This window comes from Carassius gibelio, chromosome B23 (genome assembly GCF_023724105.1).
Source record: "Carassius gibelio isolate Cgi1373 ecotype wild population from Czech Republic chromosome B23, carGib1.2-hapl.c, whole genome shotgun sequence".
Lineage (NCBI taxonomy): Eukaryota > Metazoa > Chordata > Actinopteri > Cypriniformes > Cyprinidae > Carassius > Carassius gibelio.
Genome location: NC_068418.1, coordinates 12,911,173 through 12,927,376, shown reverse-complemented (window position 1 = coordinate 12,927,376; position 16,204 = coordinate 12,911,173). Strand labels below are relative to the sequence as shown.

Below are 16,204 nucleotides of genomic sequence, written 5' to 3'. Positions count from 1 at the left end.
CCAGTTATTCTGATGAACGTTTGAGAGATAAGAAAGAATTCTTTAGCCATTGTCCACAGTTTACAAAGTGTATCCTCTCTCTTTCTCTCTCGCTCACTCTATTTCTTTCTTTCTACTTCTTTTCTGTACAGGCGTGGGTTAGTCTGAGCAGGTCATCACTGCAGGGAGTGTTTTTTTAGTCTCATTTGAGGTGCTACAGCTCTGTGCCGACAGCAGCAGTGCTCTTGGCCTCACCTTATGACCCTTTTCTCACAACTTAAATTAGCCTCTCTCTTCATCTTCTTCCATGTGCACATCCTTTACTCCAGCTCCATCTTTTGTAATCTACCCTTCATTTTCTTCACCCTGATTTGCCCTTTCTGTGTTTTCTGGGGTCTTGTTTCAGCAAGTCACTAATGAGACGCATACCTCTAAACGTACATTATAGCCAATGCTGACCTCTAGTGTCTAATGCGCCTAACTGCAATGAATCAGATGTGGAATTCAAACTGAACATGAACAGGAGCACAGTAAACCCCTCTGTTTAGGGATGGCAGTATGGTGTGGATTATGCATACTTGCGTTCACCATATGTGCATACTTTGCATAAAGTATATTACATAATATTCAGATGTATCCGTATATGATAAAATATTATTTTGGTTTAGTATACAGAATATAAAATAATATGCTAAAAGCATAATCCACACCTCATAAAAAAATGTAAAATGTCTGCTTGCTCTCATAACTTTATTCTTCTTTGTTAGCTTCTTAATTTCTGGGTCATAATTTGCCACAAAATCAAAGGGGGGAAAAAAATAATAATACAAAATATATATATAGATATATATAGAAAGATATATATATGATTCACCTTGCATCTCTTGGCACAAATTATTGGTGATTTTTTTTTTTTTTTTTTTGCAGAATAGTAGCTCCATGTGAAGGAGCAAAATCTTCTAATGGCTAAATGTTTGTGGTTTTACCTAATTTCTTAGTTTTCAACAGTATACACATTGACATTGAGTGAATGAATTCTCATTCTGAGGAAAATTATTCTCTCAGAAGAGATGGTAACAAAAGAAAATGCTCCAGAAACTGTGCAGTATTTTTGTGCCCTACCCCCCGACTACTGCACGAGGATGTGGGGAGGGGGGAGGGGTCAGCCTTGGGACAGCCCGGTGCTAGTGGAGGGGAAGCAATGGGATGGCTTGGTTGCCAGGGCGATGAGAGAGGCTGGAACTGAGGTGAGTGGTAGCTAAGTAACAAGAGCAAACAACAGAGGAGAGTAAGAATAATGAAAAAAAAAAAAAAACAATTCGCTCTTTTATATCAAATCACATGATTTGAAAGAATACACAAAAGCATATTAACTCTGTGCACCTGCATATCTTTACTGCCCGTGTTAATATTCAGGATGCAGATCACATTTTCTCAAGGCATACAAGTTGAGGCCCTTCTTCCTTCAACGCAGCCTGCGCAGGCCGTCTGTCCTGCCCAGATTAGGGCTGCAGCGCCTGGGGTGAAATACTGCAGGAAATCCCCCTGTGCACCACAGCCCAATCTACACGACACAGTGATGTCTGTGGTCTGCACCCTAGAGGAACCAAAAAAAAAAATCAATTATTCTCCAGTGGACGAGAGGCTGAGGAGTGTGTGTGTGTACACGTTCATGAGAACAGGACAGAGTGAAAGGAGCAGTCTGAATGAAAGTGTGCACATGGCTGTGAGAAACGCAGATGGGGGAATAACAGAGCCATATATGAAAGAGGAAGACTGTAGGAACCATACTGGCCTTGTTTCCTGTTTGAAACTGCGCCTTTGAGAGGCTCATGGCAGGAAATGTATGTTTGTGTTTGTGGGATGATTATCAGTATCCTGGTGTTCAGCCCACTGAGCCCCTGTATGGGGCTGATGAAGTGCAAAACCCTCTTATTCCTTTCTGAGTAACTGTTTCTGCTCCATTTCTCACTGTGCATATTTATGGCCTCAGAATTCACAGACTTAGCTTTTCTGTGGTGATTTTTGTGAGAAGAACTGCGGAACTGATTTGAATATAGTATAATGTGTTGAAGCTTTTTTTTTTTGACGTTGAAGTTTTTTTAATGTGATATATTTCCAATGTTGCTATTGTTAACTACATAAATGACAATTAAAGCTAAACAGAAATATTAAAAACGAATAAACTGAAGATATAAAAAATCTAATCTAATTCAAAATAAAAACTACAATGATATATGAATAAGTATAAATAATATGTATTATTAATTTATAAATGTGAGTCATTTTAGAGGAAGAGCAGGTTATTACATTTTGATAAATTACAGACAATAGAATAAAATCGATTTTTTTTTTTTATTGCTACCAGGGTATCTGCAGGATTTTTAAGATCTGAAGTTTTATAAAATGATAAACTTTTCACTTTTAAACTATTTTTAAGAAAAGTAATAAGTATATTTATTCAAACAATTATTGATCAATCAATTGTTGTATTGATTAAACAACACAAATATATTATACTGTCTCAACGGTTTCGATTTTCCTCCGTTCTACCAGTTCATAATTCAAAACACTACGTGATTGCTGCATAACAATGTGGGATTTTCGCAGTGTTCTGAACAAAAACAGTAGACAGGTTTATTGAAAATCCACATTCATTCTCTGCCAGCAGATGTAACTTTCAGAATGGCAGAAATAGAGGTGCTGTTCATATGATTAGAATATCATCAAAAAGTTGATTTATTTCACTAATTCAGTATCTCAATTAATTCAATAAATAATTAGTTGGGGCTCCTTTTGCCTGAATTACTGCAGCAATGTGGTGTGGCATGGAGTCGATCAGTCTGTGGCACTGCTCAGGTGTTATGAGAGCCCAGATTGCTCTGATAGTGGCCTTCAGCTCTTCTGCATTGTTGGGTCTGGCATATCCCATCTTCCTCTTCACAATACCCCATAGATTTTCTATGGGGTTAAGGTCAGGCGAGTTTCCTGGCCAATTAAGAACAAGGATACCATGGTCCTTAAACCAGGTACTGGAAGCTTTGGCACTGTGTGCTGGGCAGCCGCGGCGCTACCATTGGGCGCGGGTGGGCCTGGGCCCACCCATTTAAGGTCCGGGCCCACCCATTTTGGCCCAGGCCTATGAGAAGTGAGTGATTTTCATTCTAGCGGTTCATCCAATAAGCAGCCCGAGGAAAGCTTTGAGCGAAAGCTTCTCAGCCAATCAGCGGCTTCTACCCCACCAGCAAGTGATCCAATGAAATGAATGACGTTGGCGGACGTCATTCATTCAAGACAGACACAGACAGTTTTTCCGATATGAAACGTAAAACAAAACAAAGCAGCTTATTTTATTTTAAATTAATCAAGAAATGAGCATCTCAAGAGATTCTGTTTTTTGTAAGTCTGGTCGTCATTTCGCTGAAGCAGCTTATGAGGATAGATTCATTAATATGGGCTTCAAAGACTGGAAACATTTTTCTGAGGGTTGTCGCAAACATAAAGCCAGCAGGGCACATGTTGCAGCGCTGGGGAAAATGGATGGTTTCAAACAAAGTCACCAGCCAGGACGTGGAAATATTATTAACCAGCTGAACAACGTAACAAATGAACAAATAAATGGAGAGAGAAACAGAACTATTTCAGAAAGATTTAATTCCGTTTCAGTCTTTTTGTGTATTGAACGTTCACATGAGCTAAATGAAGTTAGCTTACTGCCAACAATTAAGGTGTATTTATTTGTCCGCTTGCCTTCAGCACTGAGCTGAGGACAGCGATACAAGTTGCTGTCCTCCTCAGTGCCGCAGAAAAGCGGCATTCATATTTTAACTGGCCCATCCAGTTTTCTGGAGGCCCACCTACAATAAAAATCCTGGCGCCGCTACTGGTGCTGGGGCCAAGTCCTGTTGGAAAATTAAATCTGCATCTCCATAAAGTTGGTCAGAAGCAGGAAGCATGAAGTGCTCTAAAACTTCCTGGTATACAGCTGTGTTGACCTTGGACCTCAGAAAACACAGTGGACCAACACCAGCAGATGACATGGTACCCCAAACCATCACTGACTGTGGAAACTTTACACTGGACCTCAAGCAAACTCCAGACTCTGGGACCCTGATTTCCAAAGGAAATGTTAAATTTACTTTCATCAGAGAACATAACATTGGACCACTCAGCAGCAGTCCAGTCCTTTTTGAAGCGAGACACTTTTGACGCTGTCTGTGGTTGCACAGGTGATTAGATGCTGCTTGAGATCAAGACCAAGCAGCAGTTCCTATAGCAGAAAATAATTTCTTAAGAGAAGGGATTTCTCTTGCCTTTCCTGTTTGTTGTTTACAGCTTGGCAGTAACACTGAGGAAACGAGCCTTCTGGAGAAGGGCACTACGAAGGCCACATCCTGCCCACAGGAAGCAGGCCTGGGGCAGAACAACTTATGGAATTTCCCACAGGGAATCAAGCCATATGGACAGCTAGTCCAGTAAAGGGGTTGTCTAGAGAACCATGCAAGTTAACATTGATACTGGGCCTGGCATCAGACAGCTCCACCAAGTCTGACTGCCAGGAGTTCTGGAGTATGCTTGACCAGGGTTCTCTGTCCAGGGTTTTCTGTCCGCTCAGCTGGAAGAGAAAGGCCCTCACAACTCCGTGTGAGGGGGAATGGTGCAGCATGTGTGACACCGGCCGGTCCTTCCCGGCAATTTCCTATTACCCAACACATGGGAAGAAACTGTCTTGACGCAGAGGCTATAGAATCTTGCGAAGGTGTTCGGTGTCAGATATCTGCCAGAGAGGCGCTGTGTGCTAATGCATAGGAGACTGGTAACCCAAAGCAAAGGCATCCACTATTCTAGTGGGCCAACCTTTGCTTGGAGACAGCCTTCCCTTTCTTCCTACCTCCTTAGCAGACAAAGAGATGCTTGGAGTTTCTAAATTTTCTGAACACAAGGCATTCTTTGCTTACCAAATAGGCTTTGAGGCCCCCGACCTTCTTGATGGAAGTGATCTCGGTCAGAAGTGATGTCTTAGCAGACAGGAATTTAAGCTCAACTGAACCCAGCAGCTCAAAGGGATCTTTCTGAAGGCCAGCCAGGGTGTTAGAGAGATCCCAGGAGCGCACCAAGGATGGCCTAGTAGGATTCAACTGCCACACCTCAGAAACCTGACGATGGGAATGTGCTTTCCCAGGGACCAGCCATCCACTGCATCATTATGTGCTGTGATAGCAGCCACATACACTTTCAAGGTGGAAGGTGACAGCCTCTACTCCAACCCTTATTGCAGGAAAGGAAGCACTACTCCAATTCTGCATCTTCAGGGGTCTTCTCGGCGGGCCAGTAAGGCCCAACCAGTAAGACCTGTTCCTTGTCCTCCCTAACCTTGCACAGTGTCTGTGCGAGAAGTCTCACTGGAGGAAATGCATACTTGTGTAGAGCCAGAGGCCAGCTGTGTGCCAGTGCATCTATGCCAATGGTGGCCTCAGTCAGTGAGTAATATAGCTGGCAGTGGGAGGACTCATGGGAAACAAATAGGTCTACCTTGGCTTCCCCAAATTGACTCCAAATAAACTGGACTGTCTGGGGATGGAGTAGCCATTTTTCGGGAAACGTGAGCTGTCATGAGAGCACGTTGGCTGCACGATTGATCTCCCCTGAAATGTGGGCGGTGCACAGCGATTTGACCCTTGTCTGACTCCAGAGGAGGAGATGGCGGGCGAAATGTGACATGCAATGTGACCATAGACCTCCCTGTAGGTTGATGTACGAAACAGTTGTAGTGTTGTCCCTGCGGATTTGACTGCAGATGCAAAATGTCCCTAGAGCCTTTGAAAGTGTTTCAGTGATATCACCGTCCTACCTCTAAAGGAATTCAGGCAGTTCAGCACTGACTGGGAATGTTCGTTTGCATGATATGCCGCCATACCAAGTCTAACTCCACACTGAGAAAAGAGATTCTCTACTCGGGGTAGAGCTCTTTTCCCAGTTGAACTGAAGCCCCAACTGGCTGAGATGCCAGAGCACCATGTCCCTGTGATCACATAACTGTTCTTACAACTGGGCCATGATTAGCCAGTCATAGATATAGTTGAGGATCCAGATGCCCATAACGGGGCAAGGTCGCCCCCTGTGACCTTCGTAAAGACACAGGGGCACAGGGACAGCCCAAGGGGGGGGGGGGGGGACTCTGTACTACCATGCATCACCCTCAAACACAAACCGAAGGAACGGCCTGTGTTGAGAAAGGATCAAGACATGAAAGTAAGCATCCTTCAGGTCGACTGCTGCAAACCAACCCTGGATGCATTTGATGATGCACTTCTGCATTAGCATCTTGAACTGAAGCTTGTGAAGGGCTTAATTTAAAACTTGCAGATCCAGGATTGGCGAAGGCCACCAGCTTGCTTGGGCATGATGAAGTAAAGGCTGTAAAACCCTGAATCCATCTTGGCTGGAGGGACCGGCTCGATTGCATCCTTTGCCAGCATGACAGCAATCTCCTCATGCAGGACAGGGGCATCTCGGACTGCCAACAAAGTGAACTGAATCGTGTAGCCAAGTCGGACTGTCCAAATGAGCCAATGGGACAGGTTGGAGATTTCTTCATCCACTCTGCCCCGATGCAAAAATCTAATGAATGGATGCACCTCTTGCCTATTTATACCCATGTGCATGGGGAGTGGCTCAGGTATGCAAAATCAACTAGCCAAATTTCACTGGCATTTTCTCTAAAACAGAGAGGATTTGGGCTCCCAAGTAAGACCCCATTTGTCATCGTGACATAACTTGTGCTGACCAACATACAGGGAACCCTATAATACACAGCTAGGCCAAAGGTAAGAAAGTAAATTGGGTCAATTCTGATTCCGTTGTAATGTTACAGTGTATCCTTACTGGTAGGAACAACTGCTTTGAAAGTTTATGGAATTAAAATGTGTTACAGCCAGTTTAAACTAAAAGCAGAACACAACTGACCAAAAAAAAAAAAAAAAAAACATTCTTTATGACCTTACTATTGGATGTCTGTTTTTCATCCAAAAAGTTCAAAAAGGATATAGCAGCTAAGGTTTCAGAGGATCGTTTCCACAAGATGAATTTCAAAGAAAAATCATTCCTGGAAATAAATTGCAATTCTTAGAGAAATTATAAATTTAAAGTTATTAATGCACCTTATTTATTTTATAAATGCATATAATATTAATCTGTGCATAAGTTTAGTTTAATAACAACTGATGTATTTTGCTCAGGTATGTATTTGCACAGTGAGTCAAAGCAATTTATTGTATGTTAGCTGTTATTTTAGAATTAATAAGATTAAAATATAATTTTTATAGAACAAAACATTTAATAAAAGATTTCAGTGCCTTTATCAATGACATTCGTCCATTTTTTTTCAGGAACAAACTGGACTACAGTATATTAACCATCAAAACTCCAACCTCTTAGTGCACCTAATAATTTACACATTAACTGACCAAAATACTTCCACAGAAAACTGTCCACATGTTTTTTTTTTCTCTGAACTTAAACATACACAGAGGACAATGAGATATAAATATATATTCTTGCCAGAAGTGCATAGCAGATGTTTGGAGAATAGCTTTAGGGTGTCCAGTAAATACTCGTGGGAATTGAACTTCCTCTTTCTGCTGTCTAGAGTAACAGTAACTTTCCCCTATACCTTTCTCTGCTTTGTTATGCACATACCTCACACACACTCAAACACACAAACCAGGTGCTTAGTACTCGGCAGGTGTGAACAAGCATGACTGGCCTGGAGAGGTAGCAATGTAAAAATCAAAGAACTTCAGGCAAGATTTGTATTTATTCTGACGGAGTCTGTTTAACATCATACAAATATTATTGCTGTCTTCACTCATATCTATTATTTATAGAATCATGGAAACTGTTCACTGTCTGAAGCTTTTTCACTTCCTAAATCATAGTCAAACAAAAGCTAATAGTATTTCACAATATTTTACATTTGTTTGTACAGAGAATTATTGTAGCACATAGAGTACAGTTACTGAAAGTTATATAGAGCAAATAATTTCACTGTTAATTCAAAAGATGTTTAACTTTAGATGTAACTTTAAATTCAATTGATCAATGTACTGTATTTAGTATCTCCTATTCATGAAATATCAGATGATGTTTTATGAGGTCTGTGTTTGAACATTTCAAACATCTATTATCTACCCTATTGCGCAAACTGAGCAAGAATTTAGCAATATCTTTGTACAGCAGACAGTTGGCAGTTTCCAAATGATGAAGGATTTTGCCCTTACTTTGCGATGAACATAGGAAATATTTTTCATTTGTCAACACACTCTTGCAGAGAGTGCTAATTTGACACACAACTTAAGAACTGATTTGCCCTATTCTTCCAGAACATATTTATGTCATAGCAAATCGTAATTGTGAATGTAAGACAGTCCCAAGAACACTGCCACAACATCATTTGATTTATGTACACCACAGGCTACATTGTTTAGGGCCACAGTGAGGTGATCAGTGATCGTAGCTTTTACTTTCACAGCTTTTGGCTGTACTGACTCAGCAGCATCTCAAACTATGGAAGCAACCTGTTTGTTTGTTTAGCACTGAGGTCTTATGTTTTGCAATGAAATGTTCCACTGTTTAGATACCACAAGAAGCTATGTAACCTTAATGCCTGTAAGCTTTTATAAAACAGTTTGAGTCATTTATTTTCTTTGTTAATTGGCGTCTACTTTCCCCTCCAGCTCTCCCATCTTCAGAAGTGCTTGTAGAAACAAGCTGTTTTACACTAGTGTCAAATGAGGCAAAGACATCCATAGAGGTTTAAATGATCGTTCCCATTACTGTAACATTTCTTTGCTTTTTTTTATATGCTCTCATTGACAATTACTTCTAATTTGATGCATTAATCTCATTTGATTAATATGACCATTAAAGCTGCAGTCGGTAACGGTTGACGTCTTGCGGAAGAACATCGTTGCCGGAACTACTTCTCTCTGTTTATGTCTATGAAGAATCACAAAGGTGCTGGGTTACTCCGCCGCGGTACCCCCGAAGCAATCTAAATTCTAAATTTTGAACACAAACAAAGTTACGGACCGCAGCTCTGATTGGTTGTTTCTTAACGGGAGCGATGTATTTCTGCAAATGGCAAAAAGACCACTGGGAGGAGCCAGAGGAGCTTGATTTTTTTCACAGATATAATATATTTTTACAAAAGTTACCTACTGCAGCTTTAATATGAGGACTAATTATTTGAATAGAGTTTGAATGAATGCTTAGTGCGTTTACATGGATTGTTTATAACATTCTCTGCTTATTTACTTTGCCTCAAAACTTCTGGCCCTCATAAAACACAGATTTTATTTTATTTATTTATTTATTTTTTACTACTGAGGTACAATTTACTTGCCTGTATTTATAGCCATCCCTAACAGCATTCGTCCATCACTCCAATGCCTTAATCTTGGATGGTTCCTATCCCAGTCCAGAGAGTACTCTGGATTTGGGCCAAGTTCGAGAGGAGCCTCACAATACTTCTGGTTTATAGATTTTAAAGGGATAGTTCACTCAAAAATAAAAATTCTGTCATACTCACCCCTTAATGTTGTTCCAAACCTGTAAGATCTTCATTCATCTTTGGAACACAAATAAAGATATTTTTGATGAAATCTGAGAGCTTTCTGACCCTCCAGAGACAGCAAGGGAACAACCACATTCAAGGCCCAAACGTAGTAAGGACATCGTTAAAACAGTCCTTTAAAGACTTCAGCCTTCAGCGATTCAGCATTAATTTTATGAAGCTACGGAAATATGTTTTGTGCGCCAAAAAAATCCTTTATTCAACAATGTCTTCTCTCGCATGTCACTCTCCACAGCACATACATGAGAGTTGGATGCGTTGTAAATAAATTAAAATTACAGCTGAACCACTGATGTCAAATATTTTGGGAAAAAAACTAAGAATGACAGTCCACCTCTAGATCTAACTCTTAGTGGGATGTAAGCAGATCCTACAAAGTTATAGCAGATCACCACCAAATTGGCAAAGCAGAACACAGTTATGAATTGTTATGAGAGTGTGCTAACCGTTTGAGGTGCAGCTGAATGAGTGTCACGCATCTTCCGACACGCAACGCAAGTTGTGGAGAGCCTGGTGCTAATGACTCACGACCTGCAGGTTCTGACATGCAGACAGAATAGTGGCAGTCAATAATTGAGAAAATTAGAGTCTGAAAACGGGACTAAATTAACCAGATTTCTCAGAATGAAAAGAACGGAAGTATTACTGCTCAAAGACAGGGAAACTACAAATCAATTGGATGATTTATCTACACAGCCTCTGGGTGTGTTCTTTGATATCGTAGGTCTTGATATTAAGTTCCTTCAGGACATAAATACCACATAATAGGAAACTCATTTATTACATCAGTCTGACTCTTTGTAAAGCATGACAGCCTTTGATAAAGGCAAACACTTTTCAAATGTCTGCTGACAGCAAAATGTATACATTTCTGAACACCTACAAGCAGTAGCAATCAAATTTCTAACTTATTACCTTTAATTAATAAGTTATAACAAAATGTAAAATTTATTTGATTTGTAATTAATTACATTATTTATACAGTAAGCAGATGGTTCGGTTTAAAATATATTAAATTATTAGTGAGCAATGTACAAAAACCACATAAGCTGGTACAAAGAAATGTATCAAAGGTTTAATAAACAGAAGATCATCAATAAAGAGCAACAATAATGTGGAATGTGGTCTTTGTCCCAAACAGACTAAAAGGGTGCAAACAATCACAACTTAAGACTAGTGAATTATAATTATTAAAGTTACTTCTTGAAACATTTGGTGAGTATGGGAACATCATTATAGTTGTTTGCTGTTCAACTATTACAACGGTTAACTGAACCAGCTTTGCCGCGCTCCATCTCATGGAGGAAGTTGTAGAACTGAGGTAAAGTCAGCTCTAATGTAGACAGATACAAACAAAACCACTGAATCATGTAAAATATGTTACAACTTGTTACAAAACAATGGATTTGGAGAAAACTTACACATGTACACATTTTCTGTCATGTTTCCTTTTTAAATTATAAAGGAGGAAGAGGATGATATAATTATTTACTTTGACAGTTACCTGCCATTAAGAACATGCATTTTCTTCAAAGACGAGTAATAGCACACCATCAGTCCCTTAGATTTGAATGTTTTGCTGGAGTGGACTGATTCAGACCAAGTTTGCTTGTGATCATGCAGTCTCTCATGATTCTGTGCATGATTCTGTGTGTTAGTGCATGTGCTAAGGTTCTCATTAAGTCAGCGAGAATCATTCTCTTTATCATTCACTGCCTCATCTCTCATTTTTTATATAAATAAACCTTTTGGCTGTGTGTTACATGAGCCTATATATACTACTTACCAATTAGGCTACTCTACTAATCATCTCATTCATATAAAGAGATACTCCACCCATAATTGAAAAATCTCTCAATAATTACTAACCTGCTGTACTGTTTACTGGTTTACAGATAAAATAAAATTGTTTTACTTCAAGTGACTGTGTTTTACGAATCTTGAATGAAATCTCAGGTTCCGTTAAATTTCTTCACTCACTTAAGTACAGGACACTTAAGTACCTCATCCTACATTTTATAAATGGTTACAGAGATAAACTGAGCATCATGCACTGAGTTTCTGAGACAAACCTTAGTGTAAAAACAAAACTCAAAACTTGGTAGATGATGCATGACAAATAAAATAAAAAATGTGTTCTAAAATTAGCTCAAAATATCAAACATGTTTCATATCCTCTGACTGGGTGCAATCATAGTCTGTAAGTAATAAAATAAATAAGTTTTATGTACAATTTTCTGTGAAATCTGTCCAATCTGACTGCCCAAAATCTGCATCTACTTGAACTGATTTTTTCCAACAAACATTCTGTAGCCAAATACAACTTTAAAGGGTTAGTTCACCCAAAAATAACAATTACTCACCCTTGTGTCATTCTAAACCCGCAACACATTTGTTAATCTTCAGAACACAAAATAAGATATTTTTTTATTAAATCCGAGAGCTCTCAAAACCCCTGATGTCACATGGACTATTTTAAAGATGTCCTTTGTGTTTTCTCTTTCTGGACCTGGGGACATTGCAGTTCTTGTTCCTGTCTATAGAGGGTCAAAGAGCTTTCGGATTTGATCAAAAATATCTTAACTTGTGTTCCGAAGATGAACGAAAGTCTTTTGGGCTTGGAACGACACGAGGGTGAGTAATTAATGAGAAAACTAACCCTTTAAATCTGATTGAGAATAATGTATAGGGTAGATGTATGCTAAAATCAATCTCTTGATAAATGTTTGGTCAGATGATTAAAAAATTGAAGAGGTTTACCTGTAGAAAGATGTTTTCAGTCTTTTACAGTTCACTTGTACCAACAGTTACTGTAAAGAAAAGATGCATTTAAATTACTCTCATATTATTTAATCACATTATTTCTATTCTTATTGGCACATCATTCTAACTGATATGCAACCCTGATAATGTACCAATTAAATAAGGGTGAAACAATACATTAATATGGATCGATGCATTATGGATCATTCAAACAACTAACCATTGGATTTATTCATGCAAAATGTAAAAAATATTTATTTGCAGATTAATTTTTTATACCTTTTAAAACAGTCTTTACATAGAGAGTGCACTATGTAGGCAGCCCACTAGGTTTTGAAATGCAGTCTATGCGTTTTTTACATCTCTGCCTGATTTCTCAGATACATATTATTCTACACCACCACTTTTTCCCCATCATTTAATTTAATACGTTCCTCTTCACTCTAATGTCTAAAAGCACAGGCAGCAGGATAGTCATTGCATGCAAATGTAGCAGCAGAATAATGCATTCTGATTGGTAGGGTCGACCAGACTACATGTGACATTAGGTTCAGATTCCCCAGGGCAATTTGCCACAAGGGCTATTTGCATATGTTAGGATCCTCTAGACGCATAATGCAGCAATTTGGTGTAAAATAAACTGAACAATCACTCAGCGAGATTAGGATCATAGCATGTTTTGATCAGTGCTGGGGTCAGGCTAAACGTCTACATCTGATGTTATCACCAGGGGAAGAGACTGCATTATTCATTGGTGAAATTTCAGATAAAGGTGCTCGATTTGTTCAAGATGAGGGTCCTGAAGGATTTACCATGAGGTAGGAGGTGGACACTCTTCATCAGAGCCCTCAGTGGTTCTGCACTCCGTAAGCTGACGCAAGAACCGCTCTGACTGAGGAGGAAGGAGCACAATGTGTAACTTTTATTTGTGTGTGAATCCTGTTAACTACATTTTTTCACAATTTTACAAGTTATCACATTATACATTCACATAATAAGTCTTTCTTCACCGGCTTGTCTGTTCCTAATTCAGACAAGACAACTTTTTCCCTGGAGTAAGCAATATTATGGATACAGGATTCATATTTTAGCCAGAAACAATGGTTTGAAGTTAAAAATGTGTTAAGGATGGATTTGTTTCTTACAAACATTTGTTTTCTTGTAGAGCTGTTCACTTCACAGGACATTAACTGATGGAATGGAGTGCTGTGGATTACTATGATGTTTTTATCAGCTATTTGGACTCTTATTCTGATGGCACCCATTCAATACAGAGGATCCATTGGTATACAAGTGATAAAGTGCTAAATTAATCAAAATCTGTTCTGATGAAGAGACAAAGTCATCTACAACTTGGATGGCCTACATGTGAGTAAATTTTCAGTTTTGGGTGAACCATTCCTTTAACTTTTTTTTATTTTATTTTTTGGTTCATGCATTTGCAGAGACTTTTATACAAAATGAATTGTATTTCAATTAAGTTACATATTTTATCCTTTTATGCATTTCCTGTCAATGATTTAACACAGAACTGGCTTTACAGAGATGTAATCTCAGAGCGTTGATCCACCTCTTTGGTTTCTAGAAGGAACCGGTATAAGATCTCTCTCAGACTCACAAACTGCTGCAATAGGGAAAAAATAAAGTTGAGTAACTGCCATTGAATAAAGGTTTCATATGTGTACTACCTAGGTAAAAAAAACTGAAAATATATTATATGTATATTAATACAGACCCCTTTTAAGTAGTGGAGAAACATGCAGATAATTGCACACATCACTATTTCCATATTTTATAATAGCAGTCCACAAAATTATGAAAAAAGTGATGAAAGTATGGACAAATTGTGTAGGCAGATGAACATTAAATAAATCAAAGCTACATTATGTATTTTAAGTTCTAAAAAAGTTCCACAGACCAACTTTATGAGGTATATCTTGGTATGCTTTTAAACAGTTTTGAATGAGTTCCCAAGGAGTTCAAAGGTCTTGTTGGGTGCACTAGCTTGACCTGGCATAGTTTCACAATATGCAGAAAATGTATTAAAAATTATCATTATAACATACTAAATTTATAAATTTTGTGAAGCAGTTTTTGCTTCAGATGTTGAAATTATAAAATTACACTTAAATAAACTAGTCATGCTACATGAGTGTAGGATCCTGGAGGCAGTTTACAGTTTAGCTCAATCCTCAATCAAACATACCTTAAAACCTCTTAAGGATTGCTTGAAAATTACAGGTGTGTTTAATTAGGGGTGGAGATAAAATTCTGCAGGACAGTGACCCTCCAGGACTGGGGTTGCCCATCCCTGCCCTAGAGGTACACAGGTCCACCCACCACAGTCTCACAAAATCCTGTGGGAAACACACACACACACACACACACACACACACACACGTGTGTGTGTGTGTGTGTGTGTTTGAGGAAACTGTTTTTTTTTTTTTTTTTGGCATTGTGTGTGTGTGTTCCTTGATTAATTCCATTATATTTATAAAAAAATCAAACTGCTTCCTCAAACACAAACACACACACACACATTTATATTTATAAAAAAATAAATAAAACTGTTTCCTCAAACATTCACTGCAAACCAATCAGAGTGCTTTTAATCAATTTCCTGCTGGAGATGGAAGACTGAACTAAGAACACTTTATATAAAGGATAAAACTATGATATGATTTTATGACGTGTCTAAATGCAATAAATAAAAGTCGTGATAATGCAAGTGTTATGGTAATCTCATGTGACTAAACGTTACAGACACAGACACAGAAAATCTGTTGATCACAAATACTCTAAACCCATCCATTAGTATCATAAATCCCACTTCCCGCTCGCAGCATACTGAATTCCTACCTGTTCACTGATTTTATTCAGAATCAGAAAGTCAGTGCTGACATTATAGGGTAATGTATCATTCGTGAAGTGTAACTGCACCATTGTTTCTCTGCAGCTGATACACTGAACTGAACTGAACTGAACTGAACTGACTGTCACATCTGCTTCCACACTTCCGCTGCTCAGTGCTCAACGATTCCACGATCAGCACTTTCGTCATTCTCATTCTTGAGAGCCTGAGCACATGTGACCATTACATTTTGTAGTGCAGTGATAATTTAGATTTTTGTATGCATTAGTTAAACTATCATAGAAGACAAGATAAGTAAATATAATTTTCCTTTCAAAAAGTAGATGATTCTTTTTTTTAAATTCAGGCTACATCAAATCAGTGCCGATGAACTTCCATGATATTAACCCTTAACATAAAAAATACCTCAGAAAATTAATTTAATGTTATTTCCCAGAAATAGCAAATTTTTATGTTTTTATTCATTTTATATAGTTTTCCAATTTGTAGCCATGTGACCCTGTGCTATACAAAACCAGTCGTAAGGGTACTTTATTATTATTATTTTTTTTTTTATTGAGATTTGTACATAATCTGAAAACTGAATCAATAAACTTCGATGTATGGTTTGTTAGGATAGGAAAAAAAATCTAAATATTGAGAAAATTGCCTTTAAAGTTGTCCAAATTAAGTTCTTAGCAATGCATATTACTAGGTTTTAATATATTCACGGTAGGAAATGTACAAAATATCTTTATGGAACATGATCTTTACTTCATATCCTAATTAGTTTTGGCATAAAAAAAGAAAATAAATAATTTTGACCCATACAATGCATTGTTGGCTGTTAAAAAACAAAAACCACTGCTATTTATGACTGGTTTTGAGGTCCAGGGTTACAATATAAAACATAACAACATTACTTTGACAAATCCAAATGCAATGCTATAAACTCCGTTTCTTAGTTTGCTTAAGGT

At 38.3% G+C, this 16,204-nt stretch overlaps 1 protein-coding gene and 1 long non-coding RNA gene across 2 annotated transcripts in view; one reads left to right on the top strand and one right to left on the bottom strand.

Moving 5' to 3' along the window:
* Positions 1 to 715: 715 nt before the first annotated feature.
* LOC128011624 (uncharacterized) lies at positions 716 to 15,389 on the bottom strand. The gene is made up of 5 exons (XR_008182589.1): positions 15,236 to 15,389; positions 13,189 to 13,268; positions 12,374 to 12,423; positions 1,363 to 1,576; positions 716 to 1,237 (listed from the first exon to the last, which is right to left on the bottom strand). It is a non-coding gene; the product is annotated as an uncharacterized LOC128011624 (long non-coding RNA).
* dnmt3bb.1 (DNA (cytosine-5-)-methyltransferase 3 beta, duplicate b.1) overlaps positions 13,583 to 16,204 on the top strand; it is a 43,636-nt gene continuing 41,014 nt past the window's right edge. Inside the window, exon 1 of the mRNA XM_052594256.1 lies at positions 13,583 to 13,744. The gene's annotated coding sequence lies outside the window, so the exon portion shown is untranslated. The remainder of the gene's footprint in view (positions 13,745 to 16,204) is intronic.